Source organism: Hibiscus syriacus, unplaced genomic scaffold (assembly GCF_006381635.1).
Source record: "Hibiscus syriacus cultivar Baekdansim isolate YM2019G1 unplaced genomic scaffold, ASM638163v2 tig00109972_pilon, whole genome shotgun sequence".
Lineage (NCBI taxonomy): Eukaryota > Viridiplantae > Streptophyta > Magnoliopsida > Malvales > Malvaceae > Hibiscus > Hibiscus syriacus.
In genome coordinates this window covers 1690283-1703536 of record NW_024062543.1, presented here as the reverse complement: position 1 = coordinate 1703536, position 13254 = coordinate 1690283, and the positions used below count along the sequence as shown (strand labels likewise).

The following is a 13254-nucleotide window of genomic DNA, read 5'->3' as shown; positions in this document are numbered from 1 at the left end:
GAACTTTTTATCTTTCTCGTTCGAACAGGTAGCGACGGCAGTGACAACAGCGGCCACATGCTCAACCGGAGCGTGATGTTAAGCAGGAAATTAAAATTATTGCCATGCAGTCGTGGACCTTTCCACCTCAGATGGTGCTGCATAACAGAACGGCCACTGCTTTGCTACGAGCGACAGTCTGAGTGTTTGCTTGTTTGCCCCAGATTTTGATATGGCTGAGTTGTTCGGAACGAGCTTAAGTTCATTCGCCCCTAATAAGAAGTAGTCATGATTAATTGTATTATTTGATACTCTTGTTTTCTCGTTTGAGCTTAGTTCAAATAAATATAATATATTTTCATATGCCTAATTTTTTATTGTATTTCCATATCTATCAAAAAATATATATTATATTATAAATATATAAGGGTATATTAATATATTTTTAGGGATGGACTTAGGGGAGCGGGTGGGGGCGGCTGCCTCCTTAAAATTCTAAAATTACCATATCTCATATATGTTAGATTTTTTCTATGTATTTTTAATTGAAAATCTATTTTTGATCTCCCTAAACGCATCCTAAAATTTTATAAGTTCAAATTCGTCCCCTAATTTAAAATCTTTCATCCGTCGTAATATATTTTGACAAAGGCATAAAAGCCAATTCCAAAGGAAAGTGAGATTTACACCTTGAATCTAATGTGAAGATATATTCAAAGTACTGAGATTCTACTGAAGTTAAATTTGTAGTGCTTAGAAATGAATGCCATATGGGTCGAGAATCCTCGGAAATTAAGCAAACCATCAGGACGGAAAAATCGCCGGCGAAGTCCGGCCAGCATACAATTCTCGGATTGCCAGTAGGATAGGATCATATTTTATTATATCCTAATCGACATGTTAACGTCCAACTCAAATTGCATTAAATTTTTAAAAGAAAATAACATATGAATAGTCGTGTGATCATTTTGTAACTTTTAATAATCGAGTGACTAAAAAAAGTGACATCCACAAGAAGTAATTTTGTAACTTGTAATAGTCATGGACTCAATAAAATAATATCTTATAGTCGGGGGACCATTTATGTACTTTACTCTTGTTTATTTGTATTTCCTTTAGGGTAAAGAAGATAAATGGTCTCATGACTATAGGGTACTACTTTATTAAGTCATTCGACTATTAAAAGTTGCAAAATAGTCTTCCGACTATAGAGTGTTGCTTTGTTGAGTCTTTCGACTATTAAAAGTAATAAAATGGTCTCCTAACTATTAATTATGTACCAAACTTGTCATTTTTCATTAAAAAATAGATGATACTTGAGTTGAACGTTAACATGTTCACTGTGATATGATAAAATCTAATAACATAATCTCAAACGACTATCATATATCTCAGTCATTATGTTAACGTCCAACTAAACAACTGACAATTTTTTAATAGAAAATGATGACTTTGGAACAAAATGAATAGTTGGGTGAGTATTTTGTAACTTTTAATAGTCAAGAGACTTAATAAAGTAATAACCTATAGTAGGGGACCATTTGTGGACTTTACCCTTCCTTTAATTTACAATTTCTTGTCATTATTATTTTGATGAGATGAGCAAAACTCGACTTGACTCGAAAAATATTTTTTTTTCAATTTCGAGTTATTTGAGTCAATTAAATTATCAATTCTCTTTTCAAGTTGAGTCAAGTTGAAATTTTGACTTATATTTTAACAGTTTACTATTTAATCCTGATTTCATTATTCCTTCATTTTAAGTTTATTTTTAACAAAATTGAACCGCATGCTCCTAAAACATTGTAGAATACATATGTACTTTCAATTCCTCTTTCTGATAATAATTTTTTATTTTCAATTTAGTCCCTCATTTTTCATAATTTTCTTATTTCTTCAATTCATTCTTTATTTTAAGTCCATTTTTTTAACAAATTTGAACGACATGCTCATATATCACTATAGAATACCTATATAACTTCAATTCTTATTTTTTATAAAAATATACTTTATTTTTTATTTAGACCCTTAACATTGCATTTTACTCCATTTGATCATTTGACTGCAATTGTTTGCAAATTTTTTCTTCTCATCAATTCCTTGATGATTTTATATTGTCATCAATATTTTACCCTCAAAATTATTTTATAATTTTGTACAGAATGATTCTTTTTGGTTGAATAATAACATCCTTTATCAAAAAAAAAGAATATGAAATATATATTATATGATTAAAGAAAGTCGAAAAATTGAAACTAGTCCTTACCATAACACTATAAATAATTATAATAAATTTTGCATAGAAACTCAAATAAGGCTCGAAAAAATTTCAAGTTAATCGAGTTGTAAAATACGACTCGTCAACTCGAATAACTCGAAATTTTTTACTCGACTCGATCAATGTTCACCCCTAATTTTGATCACTTTTGTAACAGTTTCTTTTGTGTATCGATATTTATACGCTACCTATTTGGCAGTAAATCCTCTCAAACAAGTATGATATCTCTTGACAGGTCTACCTTTATGAATTTCCATATTCAACGAAGCAACTATAGTATATATATATAAAATCTGAACAAAATAACATAAATCATATTTGATGTCAACAATGGTAGCAACCAAGTTCATGGCAATTCGCTTGACGTTTGTTTTCCTGGTGTTTGCCTCTCTTCTAGCTTTCCATGAATGTAAGTATTTTCCTTCTAATTTTCGACATACCCTTTTCATCTACATATATTTGATGTTCCACTTTCATCTGAGCAGGTACAGAAGCATCGGCATCAATGGCAATGAGCTCGGTCCGAGCGTGACTGTCGGCGACAAAATAACGATATCACGGTGCACCCATACCTCAGGTTGGTGCTGCATAACATTTCAGCCCATATATTGCTGGGACACAGAAGCCGCGTGCCTTGCCAATTGCCCTAAAACCTGACCTGTTCGGAATGAATAATGATGTAATTTTGTTCCAATAATGATGATTAATAAAAGGAGTAATTGTGTTGTTAATTTATTTCCATAAACTCCTCGTATCACATAAATACAATATATTTATTACATTTTCATTTTTATCATAGTGACTATGCTATATATATATATATATTGAAAACCTAAAGAAAACTACACAAATCGTAGTTTTCATATTCAACAATGGTAGCAACCAAGTTAATGGGAGTTAGTTTGAGCATTCTTCTCCTGGTGTTTGCCTCTCTCCTGGCTCTCCATGAATGTATGTACATATATACGTCGATAGTAATTTATCCTTTTGATCTGCAAATTTTTTATCTTTCTCGTTCGAACAAGTAGCGACGACGGCGGTGACAACAGCGAGAACATGCTGGATCGGAGCGTGACGTTAGGCAGGAAAATAAAATTATTGCCATGCAGTCGTGGCCCTTTCCACCTTAGCTGGAATCATCTTCGAAATAAAATTCGTTATCAACGTAAAAATCATAACATATCTAAATAAAATCAATAGATCGGATATCAGTGATCGTACCAAATAAATATAATATATTTTCATATGCTTAATTTTTTATTGTATTTCCATATCTACCAATAAAATAAAATATTATATTATATTATATTATGACAAAGGCATAAAACTAAATTCCAAAGGAAAGTGAGATTTACACCTTTGAATCTGATGTGAAGACATATACAAACAGTTGGGGATAGTCCCTGTGGTAGTATACAAGTACAGAGATTCTACTGAAGTTAAATTTTTAGTGGTTAGAAATGAATGTTACAAGGGTCAGCAGGATGGGAAAATCGTCGGCAAAGTCTGACCAGCATACAATTCTCGGTTTTGTTTTTTGTCTACTTTTAAAATGATAGGAGGTGTCGACGCTATGAGTCCGAGACGGGTTTGGTATTGAAGAACTTGGCTACAGCCTGAGAGAGATTTTCCTCCTCGAAGGGCTTCGAGACATATCCATCCATCCCGCATTTCAGGCACTCGTCGTAGGTGGCGTGGATTACATCGGCTGTCATGGCTAAGATCGGCAAATGCCACTCGTCCTTCCTGACAGACCCTTTGTCGGTATTTCCATTCATCTGTTCCTTTGCTTGACTCTCCATCATTCGAATTCGACGAGTTGCCTCGAACCTTAAATTATATGATAAAGTAAATAATCAGGAGCTACCATGTGGCAGCGGTTAATTGAGCGATGTTAAAGATATGGCATACATACCCGTCCATTTCAGGCATCTGAATGTCCATGAAGCAAGCATCAAAACTGTGTGGAAGTTGGAGCAATTTTAGTGCAGCTTTTCCGCTTTCAGCACATTCCACGGCAGCTCCAAACTTCTTCAATGCGCCTGCAGCTACTCTCCGGTTTACCATATTGTCATCCACTACTAATATTTTCTTTCCACAGAGAAGACCCCCGAGGACGGAAGATCCGTTCAGCATGCCTTTCCCTGGCTGCCTCTTCCCCGTCCAAGCACCTGTTGAAGACATGCAGCTACCATGCTCGCCCTCAAAGGTTTCATAATCGTCGTATCTGCAAATCCTGCTGCCTTTGCTTTCTCGAGCTCAGCATTTGTAATATTTGTTGCAAGAAGAATCAGCTTAGGCAACTTAAACACGTGCCCATTCTGTTTCCAGTCCAACATTCGTAAGATCACAATACCGTCCTCACCGGAAAGCCATGAATCCTTCTCGACAAGAACTATATCAGGTTGGATTTTACTTCTGCAATGTTCAATGAAACAATTCAACAAATTTAGCGTTATGAGATGGACCATCGAGCAAATTCTAAATGGGGACTAAAACATACCCGCATGAAGAACCGTTTTTCCCACACGCAGAAGCTGCTATCCTGACATCATTTGCAACTTCAACCAGAATTCCAAGCCTCTTCAAGTGGTATTGGGTTACGGCAGCTCTAACCGGTTTCCCGTCGACTACTATCGCTTTCAATCCTCTGAAACCAGAAGGAAGGTCTTCAGCATTCGATTTTTTCGTATCACCAAGTGAAGCCTTTTTACACCTTCCGAAAACTGTGGTGATCGAGAATGTGCTTCCAACTTGTGGCCGGCTAATGAAGCTTATGTGAGCACCCATTAACTCAACCAAACACTTTGTAATGCTCAGGCCTATTCCGGTACCACCGTAATTTCTAGAGGTTGAGCTATCTGCCTGCATAAAGGGCGTGAAAACCCTGTCCTGGGCAATTAAAGGGATCCCGATACCAGTATCCTCCACAGATACCATCAAAGTAACACTCTGAGAAGCCTCATCGGCAACTTCCATTTTAACCCAGGCGTCATCTCGCAATGCTTCAGCAGTAACTAAATGCTGGAAGGAATCCCAACTGTTCCGTTCGTCAGCTGCTTCATAACCACTCAAGGTATTAAACCGGCGACCGCCAGATATCAATGCACCTTTATCCGACCCTCCATTCAAACAAGTTTCAGCTTTAGCATCATCTATAGGCTTTGGATTATCAGCTACATGGACTTTAACAAATATGTGTCCCCGTTCTGTAAACTGTCAAAACGCTCATTTTTAAGTTACGACCGACTTATTAAAAGAAGTTTTGCAGGCAATAATCAATTAATTACAAGAAAACAACTCGATAATGCAATCTACCTATACGAATGCCAAAAAGGTTGAAGGTAGCACAACACACTTACTTTAACAGAGTTCCCGACAAGATTGGTAATTATCTGTCGGAATCTCCCCGGATCCCCCACAACCATTTCTGGAACTTTATCACAAACAAAAACTGCCAGCTTCAGTTACCAAACAATCCCATCACATTTGAGTCATTTATTGACGTCGAACGACGCACCAAGACAGGGAAAGAATAAGGCAAGAACAAGGCACCAAATTAGTTCAGGCATAATAGACCATAAGCCTATAGGAACTATCTAACGTAGAGAAACATATTTGAAAGATGCATTGGCTTTTTTGTTAATTTTATCTAGGACTAACCTCAAGACCTTTTTTTCTTGACTTCTCGGAAAATAATGAGAGCACGTCATCTAGGATAGAACGAAGGTCAAAGGGGACAGTTTCCAGCTCCAACTTTCCTGCTTCAATTTTTGCACGGTCAAGCACCTCATTTATCAACGTTATCAGTGCCTTTCCACAGACTTGAGCAGTCTGAGCATAGTCCCTTTGGGTTGAACTTAAATCCGTATCTAAAAGCAAAGCAAGCATCCCTGCAACCATTCAAAGAGTCATCGGAACCTTGCCGAGTAAAATTCATTTATGTCCTTGAATGCATATTTCACAAAGAAAATCTTAAGGATCAATCTGAAACATACCAAGGATGCCATTCATGGGAGTCCTAATTTCATGAGAAACTGTTGCCAAAAACTGCAACAAGAACGCATCATAATTAGATTTTAGCTTGGAAGTCGATGGTCAACAATATGTCGATAGATATATCTTGAAATACAAACCTGTGATTTTGCCACATCAGCTGCTTCTGCTCGAACCATCAATTCTTGCATTTCTTGGAAATCATCTTCAACTTTAACAATGTGTATTGCCGCTCCATATAAGATGTAGCCAACCAATAGACAGATCACGAAGAATAAGAAAGCTGTTGTCAGCGCGGTCCATGATGTGGGTGCCTTTTGATGATACCTGTTAAAAATTGCCAAATAGTAAGTGCTTGAAGAAACAACTGCAGTCATTCCATCAACCTCGTAAATAAGAAGCCATTGATAATACGCTTACCTACATATCATCTGATGCTTCCTGAATGGATCTCCAAAATCAAGCTTGCTTTCATGCAACAAAGCCAAGTCACCATCTTGGTTTTGTTGACCATACATGATCAAGTGATTGGAAGAGTTAGTAATATCGTAGACATTCACTAGAACCGCCTGATTCCCAGCAAGTTGCCCAAGTAGATTCTCCACAAGAGACTCCACATCAAAGGCTCCGCCAAGGTATCTGTGTTTATTTGTGCATAAGAAAATCGAAGATGTAAAAACAAAGAAGTGCAGTAACTGAAGCAATGAGCCTCTTTTATGAATGTCAAAATCAAATTTATGGAGAAAATATAGAAGTAAACAAGTGATGTATATATGATAAAGGTGCTTATGATGGCACCAATGGAAGTGCTTGCAACTGTATGTCATGGAGCGCCACTTTGCTGGCAATGATGATGATGGATCAGCGTATGTTTTTCGCAGTGGTAGCAAAACGATGTTGTCAGCATAACCATGATAGAGTGTTAAAGCAACGACTACCCTACAAACATGTTGAAGTGGTAAAAAGGAGTCGTTTTGGTCCATTCTGGCGTCAATGGTCGGGATGACAGCTTCTCCATCACCAGAAATCAAATGAAGAAAAGCCTAAACCCTTTTTCATTTGATATATGTTTTCTAGTCAACTGCAGTTGTTAATTGCTATATACTGCAAGTCTGATCATCATCACTCCGGGACAATATTGTATCGAACACATTCGCTAACTCTCGATAGCAAAAGCTTAAAGACAGACGAATCATAAATAGGTTTCAAACAGAAACTTGTATTTTTAATTAGAAAGACAAGCTGGAGGACTTACCCTGCAGTTGCTTCAATGCGCTCTTTCACAGTCGGCTTCGAAGGAAGCTTGGACTTGTACACAGGGAATGTCAGCACAACACCAAGATGATGAGAACCCAGTAGCCTGAAGGGACTAGTTAGGACAGCTTTCCCGGTAGCCCTAGCCCTTAAGATGTTTTCTTGATCCTCCTGCGCATCGCAACATGGATATTATACGACTCGAATCCAACACTCTAAAAACTATAAGCAGATTGTAGGTAGTAAATGGCATACCTCCCCCGACATCATGTCGAGTGATTCGATGTAAGAAACGGTTTCTTGAGAGAAAATCACAGGAGCATATTCATCTCGAATAGGAGAAGGTTCCCTCTTCATTGTTTTTATTGTCCAGCCATGCAGCCTCTCAAATTTCTCCCTCTCTGAATGTTTTACTCTTTCCGCATAGGCCACCCCACTAAGCAATGGCCTCTCGAAAGCGGTTCGGGCAGTGTACTCGGCAAAAGTCTCCTGCATTTCTTGCAAAGGAAACAAACAGGCCCAATGTGCACAATCAGAAACTCAGACAAAATATCAAACTTCAAATTAAATGGAAATTTTTAAAACTTGAGGAACAAGAAGCAGAAACCTGATCAATAGCAGATGGATCCTTGTAGTAATGAAAAGTGGAGACAAGAATGGCCAGGGCATGAACATGGTTAACACTAACACTGAATTGATCCTGCAACATCCTTGCCCTTTGTTCACACATGCTACTCAACACCTCCTTCCTCCTCACTTTGTTGTCAGCATCCATTTTCTTGTAGATCCATGTGCTGAGAAAAGCCATCACCATTACCCAAAGCAACAGAAATTTGGGCAACCAAGCCCTGTTAGCTTGAATAAATGTGTAACCTCTTTTGGTCCCCCTTTGTTCATTCACTTTCACAGTCACTGAGTGGCGGTAGCTCTGTTTCAACTTAAGACCCATCAGCAGAGGAACACCAAAATCAAAATCTCAACTTGTTTCTCCATGTACTGTTATTCTTCATCTTCTTTCTTTGTTGACACTCACTTCATATCCGAGCTAGGAAAAAGAGCCCCCCCAAGAAAAAACATGCAAGCACTGTAGCTAAATAACTTCCTTTGAAGTACAAGCAATTTCAACAAATACCCCTTTTTCTGCAATAGAACACGAAACACGATGATGAGCTAAAACGCCAGGTTTATGTACAATCGTAGCATTGTTTTGCGTGATGAAAACATGATTACAAGCTTGCACAAATGAATGGACCAAAGCAATAATTTTTTTTTCACATCACAGCAAGAGAAGAGACTCAGAACTCAAGAAAGAGAACAACTTTTCGATTCTCAGGGACAAAGCATGGCTCTCAAAAGATGTAAAACAGCTCAAATTCCAAAGATATCTCACTATCTCCCTCTACAAAAAAAAAAGGTTTCTTCCCCAACCCCTCCCGTTTTTCCTCTTAGAACATTTTAAAAAATGGAATTTTCAAAGAGAATACCTACTCATGTTCTCTCCCAAGCGTGAAAGTTTTGTATTTTTAAGACCAGAAACACATAAGAACATTTACTGTTTTCGCTTGTATATTAAAATCAAGTTATGCAGACTGACCAACAAACACTTACTCAGAGCACTCACAGCAAAGCACAAGAAGGCAAAGACCAGAAGGGGGAAAAAAACAAGTGAAAGACCTTTGGAGAGAGAGATGGGTTATTTTAGAGGGAACAATTTTTACCTATACACCAAGAATAGCTTGGTATAGTGCATTGAATCATTATTAATATAAAAAAAAAACCTCCTTTGATCTGTGCTCCTATTTTCTAATGTTTTCAACTTCCTATTTCCTTCTACACAAAACCCACATAAACTCTCTCGTAACCCATTTTTAAAGTTTCAAATTACGATCGTGATCGCGTTTTTTATTATTTTATGTTTATCATAATTATGATTGTTACGGGTGTTATTTCGATCGTCGCAATACAGGTTTTATTGCGGCCGTTGGTGGCACTATTAGATATTATTGTAGATGTAACGGGTAACTCGAAAAGCGACACTACTACTATTTTGCAGGAGTTTTCGGATAGCATTTTAAAACCGTACCCACACCTTTTGTCTGTGTTTCTTTGTCCCTTTTTTTTAATATCGTTAAACCATTCTATAAATTTCCATGTTGATGTAAAATATTAAAGATTTTTTAGTTGATCAAATATTACATAATTTTATTAGGGGAATAATTCTTTTAATTTAATTTGATTAATCAAAATTCAACTTTTTAATTTTATTTATATAATTTTAAACCTTATTCCATGTCATTAACTAATTATTGATATATTATAAATTTTATTGATTAGAATTCATCAGTTTGTAAACGAATCGAATAAACACGAACGAGAGTATGTTCATGTTCGTTCGTTAAAATGATAAACGAACATAAACAAACGAACATAAAATTAATTGAGTTTATATTTGATAAGAGTTTTTCCTTTTTCAAATAATTTTAGGATTTATATTTCTTTAATTGATTTGATTATTTTTATTTGGGTTTAAAATTAATTGAAATTTAAAATATTAAGGGTTTAATGTTAAAGTTTATTAGGTCTTAATATTTCAAACGGTCTGGAGATTGGGTTAAACAAACAAACATAAACGAATATAAACAAACGGACATAAATGAACGAACATATTAATGAATGTTCACGAACGCAAATGAATGAACAAGCCCTTTGTTCATGTTCGTCCATTTAATTAAACGAACATAAAATCATATTCATGTTCGTTCGTTTAATAAATAAACGAACTTCCCGTCAAACGATTCGCTGAATGTTCAGTTCGTTTACAGTCTAGAAGTCATTGAGTAATTTAATAGTGATGTGAATTTGGTTTGTTATTTCTTCATGCTTGCTAGAAAAGAAATAAAATTAAAAAGCATATAACTATACAAAAGTTTAAATTATAATTTTAATAATGTAAATATGTGAAGAAATAAAAAAATCCAAAAGATAAATAAGTTTAGTAAAAAAAATAGGGGAGAGTGGTCCAATAATCACACTCACATATCTTAGGGATAACGACATAGCTAAGGGCCAAGGATCTCATTCCTTTCTTTTGTTCACACCAAATAGAGATGGCAATTGCCCTGGAATTTTTTATATTATTCAAATCTAAATTCATATAATTTTAAATTATAATTATTATTTGAATTTAATTCAAATAAAACTATTTACTAAGCATTTGGTTTGCTAAACATTTGAATTTAATAATTTCAAATTTTCAAAGGAATAATATACGAAATAGACACAAGATCTTTATTTTATAACTATTTTATTAGTATTTGAAACATTACTTTAGTTTTTGTTAGTTATACCTAAAACTCGTAGGTTTTTATTTCACTCCTCGTTCTTCTTTACGGAATATTTTTTCATAAAATCGACAAAAATTCATTCACATATTTGTCGTTGAAAAGCCTTTTTCTCTTCCTACTGAGTTCCTCTAAGGATGTTGAGTCGCCTCCTCTACCGAACAAGAGCATTGGGACACTTTCGATCCTCTCTAATTGAATGAACTTTTTTGCTTCCTCCATAACATCGACCGAAAGAGTAGAGATGTCTCCGTTATAGCAAATAAGGGTCTCTTCATTGTCACTCACAAGAACTCGAGATGTCTCGGTATATTTTGTGATATTTTCTAGGGATGAATTACCTCACATTCTAACAAAGAGTATTGAGTTACACTCGCTCCAGCAATAAGAGTCAAATCGATAAGAGACATAAACAAAGGGGACTAAGTAAGTTATTGTGCCATCTTTTTGGGTCAAAAACTTTTACAGCCCATTCAAAGAGTGTGGGTGAGGACCATGTGGGTGAAGCTAGTGATCAGGGAATCCCGACAAAACCCATCACTTTCCCTTAGAAAAAGTGTACATATTTTGTTCAAATAAATGATGATAAAAGGTCCTTATCTCCTCACATGGGGCAGGTGGTTGCTTCCTCCAACAGCATCCCTGTGGGTCTCTGCCCTAATTGGTTGAGTTCGGATTTACACTGCCGTTGGCCTTTCACCCTGCCTACATACTATTCTCTCTGCTGTGGTCCCTCTTCTTCCCCCTTTGCCTTTCCTTCCATTGAGCCATGTGATGTTCTCTCATGGCCCTCATTATTTTTAAGATAAACTTTAATTTAATCTGTAATTTGATATATAAATTAATTAATTTTAGAGTTTCATTGGTATTAATTGCATCAAATCAAAATTTATATGACATCTTATATATGTGATCAAAATTTATATAATTTTGAGATTGATACCATTATCTTTTCACTCCTGGAGTTATTTTTACCCATTTGCTTCATCCCCATCTACTTTCTATATACTCAATATTCAACAAGGTTGTAGTTCAAAGTATTTAGGTTTAATGCATATTTTAACCCCCTCTATTTTACTAAAATTCTGGATTATTTTATTATTATTTTCAATCAATTTGACTTTTCGGTTTTTATTTTGTATATTTTTTAATAGTACGAAGTATTATAAGACAATATATGTTTATATCTTTCTTAGTCTTTGATCGTTCACATACTCTACGAACTAGGGGTCGACGTGAGACCCAAATCCGACGGGTTCTGACTGATGGAGTTGGGTTTTTTAAATTCGGGTTCAGGTTCGGGTCAGGTCATATTTTTTAAAAAAATATATTCGGGACGGGTCGAGTTGGATTTAGAGTAAAAAATATCCGACCCTACCTGACCCAAAAATAATATAAATTTACTTATATATTTATGTATAATTGCAATAATAACTCTATGTGTTATTTATTTCAATTACATCCCTATTTTTATTGGAAAAATTATATTCTTTATAAATATATTTATTTCGGGTCAGGTTATATTTGAGTTTTATCTCAAAAAGTCAGATCGGGTTCAAGTTGGGTGAAGCTATACTTAAACTAGGGTCTAATCAAATTTCGGGTGGAGACTATATATTTTTAGGTCGGATAGGATTGACCGAAAATCTGACTCGTACTCATCTTTATTACAAACGTATCTACTCAAATCTGAGAAGTTTAAAAAATAATACTTCATTATACCCCCAATATCGCTTAGAAGACTAAGTCCACAATATATGTGGTACATGTACGTATTTCTTCCGTGAGTTATTATTGTCCGAACACGACTTACTTCAGTTTTTCCAGGGATGAATAACCTCGAAAATGTCAAAACGATCTTAATCAAATCTTGGGTGTAATCTTACCGTATATCTAACATATCTAATTGTTTGATGTAATGGGTCAAGTTTCCTACATGAAAGCCAAGAACGTATTTACGTTTGGGGACAAAAAAGCATGTCTTAATTTTCATTTACCTATGAAAACCAATCATGTCTTTGTCACGTACACTGTTCCATTTCCAATTCTTAATGAATGCCACAACTTTCAACCTCGTCCACTTGCATTACGTGTCATTGCTTTATTTATATATATATATATATATATATATATATATATTCACTCGTTTAACATTGTATATATATCATTTGAAAGATGTTAAAAAGAAGAAAGAAATCCAATTCGAATACGGTAGGTGCCTGTCATTTTTATTGACAAAGCCTGCAAATCTTCTCAAACACAATAGAACAAAGATACGATGACGTTTTCTTTCTTTATTTGATTATTTTGATTGTCATTATTATTAATCATTCGTCCAATGTATGCAAAAATGTAAGGGACCTTCTCGTAAAGTACCTTTCTTTTTTACTCCATAATCATTTTTGT

General features: G+C 35.4%; 1 pseudogene; it reads right to left on the bottom strand.

Moving 5' to 3' along the window:
* Positions 1 to 3585: 3585 nt before the first annotated feature.
* LOC120211465 lies at positions 3586 to 9336 on the bottom strand (annotated as a pseudogene).
* Between the last annotated feature and the right edge of the window lie 3918 nt (positions 9337 to 13254).